Source organism: Rhinoderma darwinii, chromosome 1 (assembly GCF_050947455.1).
Source record: "Rhinoderma darwinii isolate aRhiDar2 chromosome 1, aRhiDar2.hap1, whole genome shotgun sequence".
Classification (NCBI taxonomy): domain Eukaryota; kingdom Metazoa; phylum Chordata; class Amphibia; order Anura; family Rhinodermatidae; genus Rhinoderma; species Rhinoderma darwinii.
The window spans coordinates 644,478,238-644,488,232 of record NC_134687.1 but is presented as its reverse complement, the minus strand read 5'-3'; the positions used below and the strand labels follow the sequence as shown (position 1 = coordinate 644,488,232).

Genomic DNA, 9,995 nt, shown 5'->3' with positions numbered 1-9,995 from the left:
GTACACAATAGTGAAGAAGACATCGGGTGACTGTACGACTCCCATCATCCATGAGTCAGGAGGATGGAGCAGTAGTCAGAGCCCCATCACAGAGCCTCCCCCTCACTCCCAGATACATGAGAAGAAGATCTTAGACCTGATCTACAAGATGACTGAGCTGCTGACTGGAGAGGTGACACTGCTGGGAAATTCTACAGTAACAGCACTGGAGGTGTCTGGGTGATGACTGTATCATTGTGTGTGTCAGGTTCCTATAAGGTGTCAGGATGTCACTGTCTATCTCTCCATGGAGGAGTGGGAGTATCTAGAAGGACACAAGGATCTGTACCAGGAGGTCATGATGGAGAACTACCGGCCGCGCACATCACAAGGTAAGGAGAGACAGATATATATTGGCATTACTGTGGGCACAGGCTGGACTGGCGGCCATGTTGAAGTCATGTTGAGAATACCTGCTGAAAATCTTTAATATGCGGGCCATTACTTTACACATCTGTGCAGGAGGGTAATTCATGTGCAGATCAAGAAAATCATGGGAGTTTCCTTGTAATATTTGTACCACCACAGACCACGTGGCTTGTAGTATATTATTTCCACTCATCTCAGTAGCCTTCCGGCTTTTTCTACAGTTGTATTTTTTTCCTCCCCATTTTCCAAAAGCCATAACTATTTTATTTTTCTGTCGATATAGTCCTACAAGGGCTTGATTTTTGTGGGACGAGTTGTAGTTTCTCAAGGCACCATTTATGGTACCATATAAAGTTCTAGGAAACGGGGAAAAAATTATTATTTGTGGGGTAGAAAATGAAAACAGGGAATCCTCCATTGTTTGTTTTTTTTTGCGCTTCGTTTTTGTGGAATTCACCGTGCAATTAAAACGACTTGTTAACTTTATTCTGCAGGTCAATACGATTAGGACTTCACCAAATTTATATATATATATATTTTTTTTTTTTATATTTTACAAATTTTACAAGGAATAAACTATCTACAGAGGGTAGACAATAACGAGTGGATGTGGATTTATTCTCTCCATACGGACTATTTTTTCCACATTCACTTTTGACTTTAGTGATGTTGTAAATTCACTGTACAATCCACGTCTACTGTTTTTATTTATGTGTGTATATATATATATATATATATATATATATATATATATATATATATATATACACACACTGTGATCTGAGTGACAAGGGACAAATTGTGATGTCTAGACGACGAGGGCAGGGCATCTCCAAAACGTCCGGTCTTTTTGGGTGTTCCTGGTATACAGTGGTTAGCACCTACAAATAGGTCCAAGGAGGGACAACCGGTGAACAGACGACAGGATCATCAATGCCCAAGACTCATTGATGTACATGGGAAGCGAAAACTAGTCCGTATGGACCGATTCCACAAAAGAGCCACTGTAGCATAAATTGCTAAAGCAGTTTATGTTGGCTATGATATGTGTCAGATCATGCAGAGCATTGCAGCTTACTGCAGTTGGGGGTGACATGCGGACACCAGTCCACTGCCAAAAGTGCCTACAATGGGCACATGCATCAGAACTGGACCATGGAGTAATAGAAGTCGGCCTAGTCTGATGAATCACATTTTCTTTTACATCTCGTGGACGGCCGGGTGCATGTGCATCGCTTACCTGGTGAAGAGAAAGCACCAGGATGTATTTAACCAAAAATGATTCCTAAAAAAATATACAACTCGTCCCGCAAACAAGGCCTCAAATAACTATGTAAGACATGCAGAGTGATCGGAAGAAAGCCGGAATAGATTGGGCGCTGTCACCGTTGTGTAGATAAGTATAAGAAGATTTATTAGGAACGTACAATGCGTTTCAATGTCGATCTGAGCTCTTCATCAGGTAAATTGTACCTGATGCTGGAGGCCTTCAGGGTGGACCAGCGGTCACAGGCCCTGCTTGATTTCACAAACAAACTTATCATAGTGTTGTGCCTTCTGCACAACTGATTCTGGTGAGCATTACTGTGTAGCCTTAAAAATAAAAAGTTATAGCTGATGTAATATGAGGAGGCAAAAACCCCAAAAAATGGTCTTGGTCCTTATGGCAAAAAATGGCTCGGTGCTTAAGGGCCTAATAAGCAGGTGACACCCTGCCTTTTTTTTGGTACCAGGGCATTCTTAAAAGAGATGCGCCCTGCCGCTTCTACGTTTGTACGTTGAATATTATAGCAGAGTAAAAAGCAGGTAGGTTTACATACAGTAGTAATCACACACTAAAACACGTACATACACAGAAATAACGTACCTGCTCCTGCCGCCGCCGCTCCCTCCGGTCCGTCCGCTCCAAGTGCTTGCATTAGAACACAAGTCCGGAAGCCGCGACCGGAAGTAGTAATCTTACTGTCCGGCCACGGCTTCCGTTCCACGAGAAAATGGCGCCGGACATGGCTCGGCCGAAGACCTTCCATTTGGACTGTGTGGGAGCGGCGCATGCGCCGTTCCCACACAGACGGCGTACAGCATAGTGAATGGAACGGGTCCCGTTCGCATTCACTATGGGGCAGTATGTGCCGTATTCCATGTCTGTATGTGTCGTTAATCGACACATACAGAGATGGGAAAAAAAATGGCAGCCCCCATAGACAAGAAAAAGTTCAAAAATAAAAAAAAGTAAAACACAAACACACAAATAAATAAAACATTTTTTAATAAAACACTAAAAGCAAATTCATATAAAAAAAAAATTTTTTCGCGACACCCGTCCTTTAATACACATCATGACACAACTATACAGACATGTTATAAAGTGCAGTGGCCTTTGGCATGAAAAATGGTTTAAATCTGTCTTAACTACAATGAAATTGTAGCAATCCATTACTAAAACAACTTTGTTTATTAATTAAAATATTATGTATCAGGTGCAACTCCTCTAACATACGTGCACTGATCTTCCTCAATAACCTTTTATTCAATACTTCATCAAATAACGGCACATCACTACCCGTGACTGATTTTTCCCTTTTTAATCACTTTATTTAAAGAGGCTCTGTCACCAGATTATAAATTGGCGTGTTTTTACTTTTGACCAACTGGGAGTTGTACAGAGGAGTGTAGGACGCTGACCAATCCGTGACCAATCAGCATCATACACTTCTCATTGTTCCAGCCCATTGTTACAGCGTGATTGTGCAGTGAAAGAAGCCGGGCTGGAACAATGAAGTGTATGACGCTGATTGGTCACTGATTGGTCAGCGTCATACACTTCTCTGTACAACGCCCAGTTGGTCAAAAGTAAAAACACGCCCAGTTGTCTATTAACAGGTTCCCGACCGCTGGCCGTATTTATACGGCCAGCGGTCAGGGTCTCTGAAGTCCGCCGTATAGACTAATTACGGCGGCACTTCAGAGACTGTGCACGCACGAGAATTGCTGCCAGAAGATTACAGTGAAAAAAAATACAGTTACACTATAAAACATTCTCAGTATAGACAGATTTCTATCTATCTATACAATCTATCCATCTATCTTTTTTTTTCTATCTATCTACCTTTCTTTCTTTTATTCTATTAGAATAGGCAGGTAGGGAGTATATAATATATATATATATATATATATAATATATATAGCAATAGCGGTTTATTTTTTTTGTTAGCGGTAGTGTAGATATATATACCAGTTAGTTTGTGTGTTTTATAAAAAAAAAATAAAAAATAATTGTTTAGTTAGTGTTAGTTACGTTATGGCGAGGAAGTTGTTTAGCGCCGAGGAGGCATACGCCATGCTGTGGTCTGAGTCGGAGACTGCATCATAGATGGCGTCCGAGATGGAACCTGTTTTGGGCAGTGACGATGACGGCGTCACTTCAGGTTCATCTTCAGGGGACGTTGTCCCTGATGCAGTTGAAACTGCAGAACATGAAAGCGCAGGGCCAAGTAGCGCTGTAGCACGGGACAGCCTGGTCCCTCCAGTCCAGGCTCTTGTATGGGCACCTGCCCCATCGTTTGGGCCTAGAATCCACGGATTTACTGCCACTCCTGGCATAACCGTGGACAATACAAATTTTGTCCAAATGGATTACTTCCATTTATTTATAACGGACGACATCCTAAATCAGATTGTCCACGAAACAAATTTATATGCCACTCAATATATAAGGCAGAAACCTTCATCCACCCATGCCAGAGATTGGACGCCCACCAATTTGCAGGAATTAAAAAATTTTTTGGGGCTCACCCTAAATATGGGTATTGTCAAAAAGCCCCTTACTGGTCAACAAGACCCACCCAAGCCACCCCAGTATATTCTGCAGTAATGCCCAGGTCTCGTTATGAGGCAATAATGAGGTTCCTCCACTTCAATGACAACACACAGGCCCCCCCCAAGTACCGATGCAAACCGGGATCGCTTGTTCAAAATAAGACCACTAATAAATTCCCTGAATAATTTATTTCTGCAAATCTACACCCCTGAGCAGAATGTAAGTGTGGACGAATCCCTCCTCAACTTCCATGGCAGACTTAGCTTTCGCCAATATCTACCTTCCAAAAGGGCAAGATATGGCGTTAAGCTCTACAAATTGTGTGAAAGCGGGTCAGGATATATCACCGCCTTCAGGATTTATGAAGGGCGGGACCGCACAATAAATGTTCCTGGATGCCCCCCTGATCTTTCCACCAGCAGTAAGATCGTGTGGGAGATAATGCAGCCTCTGTTTCACAAGGGGTACCACCTGTACTGCAACAATTTTTATTCCAGTGTGCCCCTGTTTAGGTATTTGCATGCTGCAAGGACTGGGGCATGTGGTACCATGCGCAAAAACCGAATTCGTTTTCCACAGCAATTACTGGGGAAGCGCATGGTAAAGGGGGACTCCTGTGCTTATGCATCTGAGGAATTGCTGGCGGTCAAGTACAGGGATCGCAAAGATGTGTATGTGCTAAGCACGATTCATACCGCAGGAACAGTGGCAGTGAGGGAAAGGGGGGCATCATCGGACAAGCACAAACCAGTGAGCGTGTACAAATATAACAAGTACATGTGGGGGGGGGTGGATTTAAGCGACCGGGTTTTACAGCCCTATTTAGTAAAACGCAAATCTAAAACCTGGTACAAAAAAGTGGCCATTTATTTGTTACAGGTGGCAATCCACAATTCATTTGTGCTCTACAAAAAAAACAGAGGCAGAGACACATACCAGGATTTCCTGGGAAAAATTATTGAAGGCCTCATTTTTGATGTTCAGGACACCTGAGAATGCCCCCAGTCTGAGGATGTCACGCGACTGACTGAAAGACACTTCATCAGTCGGATTCCCCCAACACCAACCAGAAGCAACCCCCAGAAAAAGTGCCGCGTCTGCAGAAAAGACGGGCACCACAAAGATTCCCGATATTTCTGACCCTCATGTCCCTCGCAACAGGCCTGTGCATTGAGCCATGTTTTAAAAAATACCACACTGATCTGAATTATTAGATTTTAGTTAATTCGTTGAAAATATATTTGCCCTACATTACTTTTTTATTTTTCCCCTGATTTTACTCCAAGGGTGAGGGAGGGAATGGGTGGGGGGTGGATGTCATGTTTGCATGTTTTCTAAAGTTCATCTGCTGGAGAGCTCCATTTGCATAAACCTTCAATTTCTTATTTTAGAAAACTCCAAAAAATAAATTCCCATTATACCCCTAGATGAATATTTTGGGATCTCGGCTTCAAGAGCAGATATTTTGGAAGTGTTATAGAAACTCTGAGTTTTGTAAAACCAGCTTTGAAAAAAAGCGATTTGTGAAATAAGCTTCTTCTATCGTCCGCGCTCCTACATCTCTATGTGATAATAAGTTCCACATATTTGGTAGAAGTGGTAGAATGTGAAAGGAGATTAATTTTGGCTGTGGTCTATACTGTGTGTGAAAAATGCTGGTATAAACTGACGCATTTGCTAAAAAATTGCTAATTTTATTTTGATCCATCTTATTCAAGAAACTTTCAGAAGAAAACTGGACTGTCTAAAAATATGATAAACCCCTTGAAGAAAACCTTGTGGGGGTCTACTTGTGTGAATGAAGTCATTTATGGGGTGATTCTAATCTTTCAGCAGCATTACGCCCCCAGAAAACCGTACGCTGCTAGAAAATCAAATGCAGAATTCCTGGACCAAAAAGCCTCCTTTTATGCCAAGCCCTGGCACATGCCCGCACAGTGAATAAGGCACACATATTTGATATCTCCATGCACGGGAGAAGTGGAAGAATGTGAAAGGAGATGAATTTTGTCCGTGGTCTATACCGTGTGTGAAAAATGCTAGCCTAAACTGACGCATTTGCTAAAAAAGCGCTGATTTTATTTTGTTCCATCTTATTCAAGAAACTTTCAGAAGAAAACTGGACTTGCTAAAAATATGATAAACCCCTTGAAGGAAACCTTGTGGGGTCTACTTGTGTGAATGAAGTCATTTATGGGGTGTTTCTAATGTTTCAGCAGCATTAGGCCCCCCAGAAAACAGTATGCGGCTATAAAATCAAATGCAAAATTCCTGGACCGAAAAGGCCAAAAATCCTCCTTTTATGCCAAGCCCTGGCACATGCCCGCACAGTGAATAAGGCACACATATTTGGTATCCCCATGCACGGGAGAAGTGGAAGAATGTGAAAGGAGATTAATTTTGTCCGTGGTCCATACCGTGTGTGAAAAATGCTATCATAAGCTGACGCAATTGCTAAGTTCTTGCATTTTTTTCCAATTTTGCCCACTTTAGAGAAAAAAAAATAGCAATTAGACCTACCGGTAATTGTATTTCCAGGAATCCATCATGACAGCACTACAGGAGGTTGCCCTCTTGACCTCTGTAGGGACAGTAAGACAGAGAGGTTAAAAGGCCCCTCCCACCACCCACTTGCCAGTGTTTTTCAATTACTACACCAGGATGGATGCAACCCTATTTTATTTCTAGGGACAATAACTGACATGTTAAATGCACAAATCAGAATTCAATAAGGGAGGGAATATAATGGTGCTGTCATGATGGATTCCTGGAAATACAATTACCGGTAGGTCTAATTGCTATTTTCCAGTACATCCCTCATGACAGCACTACAGGAGCAATACCAGATTATAATGCTCAGGGCGGGACTATGGATTGGAGGACTTTCCGTCCAAAACTTAAATCCGTATCGGACAGCACATCGAGTCTATAATGTTTGTAAAACGTATGATGGCTTGACCAAGTGGCAGCTTTGCAGATTTGGTCCATAGAGGCTTCTCTTCTTTCTGCCCAGGATGCCGAGACTGCCCTTGTTGAATGGGCTCTGATGCCTTGTGGGGCACATAGTCCTTGGGACTTGTAGGCTTCTTGTATGGTGGTTTTTACCCATCTCGCTAGAGAGCCTTTTGAGGCTTTCTTTCCTCTATTCTTTCCCCCGAATAGGACAAATAGATTTTTATCTCGTCTCCAGGAGGAGGTTCTATCCAGATACTGAAGAATTTTTCGCCTGACATCAAGGCAATGGAATTTTTCTTCTTGTTGGTCTTTTGGATCTGGATAAAAGGAAGGTAGAATTATTTCTTGTTCTCTATGGAAAGCGGTAGATACCTTTTGGAATAAATGAGGGATCCAGCTTTAGGATGATCTTATCCTCTTGTACTTTTAGGTACGGTTCTATGATCGACAGAGATTGGATTTCTCCAATCCTTCTTGCTGAAGTAATAGCGACTAAGAATGCAGCTTTTAGAGTTAAAAAATGCATACTAATTTCGTCGAGCGGCTCAAAGGGGGGCTCACAAAGAGTCGTTAACACCACATTCAAATCCCAGGTAGGAACTGATTTCTTTAGGGAAGGTTTCAGTTTAGAGACCGCTTGGGTGAATCTTCTGATCCACCGATGTTCAGCCAGAGGAGTGTTAAAAAAATTACCTAAGGCTGAAATCTGTACCTTTTTAAGGTACTAGGGCTAAGTCCTTTTTTGAATCCCGATTGTAAAAAATCTAGGATTTTTGCAATGTTGGGAGAAAAGGGATCTGGTCCTGGGATTCCATGCCAGGAACAGAATTTCTTCCAAATCTTTTGATAGATTTTTGAGGTAACTTCTTTATGACTTGATAAGATAGTTGAAATTACCTCATCTGACAGACCGTGGTTCCTCAAGATCTGCCTTTCAGGATCCAGGCTGACAATTTCAGAGTCTCTATTCCCTGGAAGAATAAGGGACCCTGGGAGAGAAGATTCTCCTTGACTGGGAGCATGATAGGATCTTCCAACGCTAGGTATTGTACGATTGGAAACCAACTTCTTTTCGGCCAATAGGGAAGAATAATGATGAGCTTTGTCAAATCTTCCTGGATTTTTCTTAACACCATTGGTATTAGAGGAAACGGAGGAAAGGCATAGGCCAGATCCATGTCCCAGGGTTGGGACAATGCATCTACTCCCAATGGGTTGTCTCTGAGATTTAGGGAGAAGAATGTCTCTACTTGAGTGTTTTTCCTCGTGGCAAACAGGTCTATTTGTGGATAACCCCAATTTCGGGTTAGGGAACGAAAGACTTCCTTGTTTAGGGACCATTCTCCTGGGTCTACTTTTTCCCGACTCAGGAAATCTGCTGATAGGTTCTCTGAGCCTTTTAGGTGGACTGCCGTGACTGATAGGACGTTTTCTTCTGCCCAACTGAAAATTTGTGCAGAGAGGCCCTGAAGAAGAGTGTGTCTTGTTCCCCCTTGATGGCGAAGAAAGGACACTGCTGTCGTGTTGTCCGATAAAATTCTTATATGCTTCCCTTTTATGGTGGGTGAAGCTCTTATAAGTGTCTCCCATACAGCTCTTAGTTCTTTGAAGTTTGAAGACATCATCTTCATTTGACCAGTCCATGTGCCCTGAAAGTGTTGGTCTTGGATTACTGACCCCTAGCCATGTTTGCTGGCATCTGTGGTAATCACTACATAAGGAGAAGTTCTCCAGGGGACTCCCTTGTCTATGTTGTTTGTGCAGAGCCACCACAGGAGGGATGATTTCACAGTCTCGGAAATTAGAATTTTTAAATTCAAGGAGTTTTGTTTTCGATCCCACCGGGACAAGATCAGATTCTGTAAGGGTCTGGAGTGAAATTGGCTCCATGGAATAGATTGGATGCAAGATGTCATCATTCCCAACATCCGCATACATTCCCTTATGGAACAGGTGTCTTTCCCCCAAAATTTTCTTACTTCTGCCAGTAGGAGTATTTGTTTCTCTCTTGGGAGGAAGGAATGTTGAAGGGAGGAGTCCAGCAGTACTCCTAAGAAGACCTTCTGTTTCTGGGGAGGAAGACTCGACTTCTGAAAGTTGATTTATCCATCCCAATTCTTGTAGTAGGGAAAGAACCTGTGACCGATGACTGACTAAGATAGCCGGAGTATCTGCTGTCAACAAGAAGTCGTCTAGATATGGGATAATTACTATACCTTGACTTCTTATGAATGCCATGATCTCTGCCATAATTTTTGTAAAAATTCTGGGGGCGGAGGAAAGGCCGAAGGGGAGGCAGACGAACTGGAAGTGGAGAATGGAAGGACCGTCCTGAATTGCGAATCTGAGGAATCTCTGGTACGCGGGGTGGATAGGAACGTGATAATACGCATCCTTTAAATCGATCGTACACATTGATGCCTCTTCCCTTATTAGAGGAATAGTCGATCTGATAGACTCCATCTTGAATTTCCGATAATTCACCCATTTGTTTAGGAACTTCAGGTTGATTATTGTCCTGTAGGAACCGTTTGGTTTTTTGACCAAGAAGATTTTCGAATAGTGGCCCTTGCATATCTCGTTGTGGGGAACTGGGGAAATGGCTCTCAATCTGAGTAGTTTCTGGACGTCCTGGATAAGTATCTGATGAAGATCTTTTGCTTGGTACTGGGTTATTAGGAATTTCTCTGGAGGAATGGAGGAAAATTCTATTTTGTATCCTTCTTCTATTATCTTTAGATCCCAGGGGTTCTGTGTTATTCTCGACCATTCGGGATAAAATTGTAGGAGTCTTCCCCCCACACTCTTGGCG

General features: G+C 42.5%; 1 protein-coding gene across 1 annotated transcript in view; it reads left to right on the top strand.

Annotated features, from left to right (window-relative positions):
• Window positions 1-260: 260 nt before the first annotated feature.
• The window catches only part of LOC142668876 (uncharacterized), a 28,146-nt gene continuing 18,411 nt past the window's right edge, over window positions 261-9,995 (top strand). The window contains exon 1 of the mRNA XM_075847087.1: window positions 261-371. The gene's annotated coding sequence lies outside the window, so the exon portion shown is untranslated. The remainder of the gene's footprint in view (window positions 372-9,995) is intronic.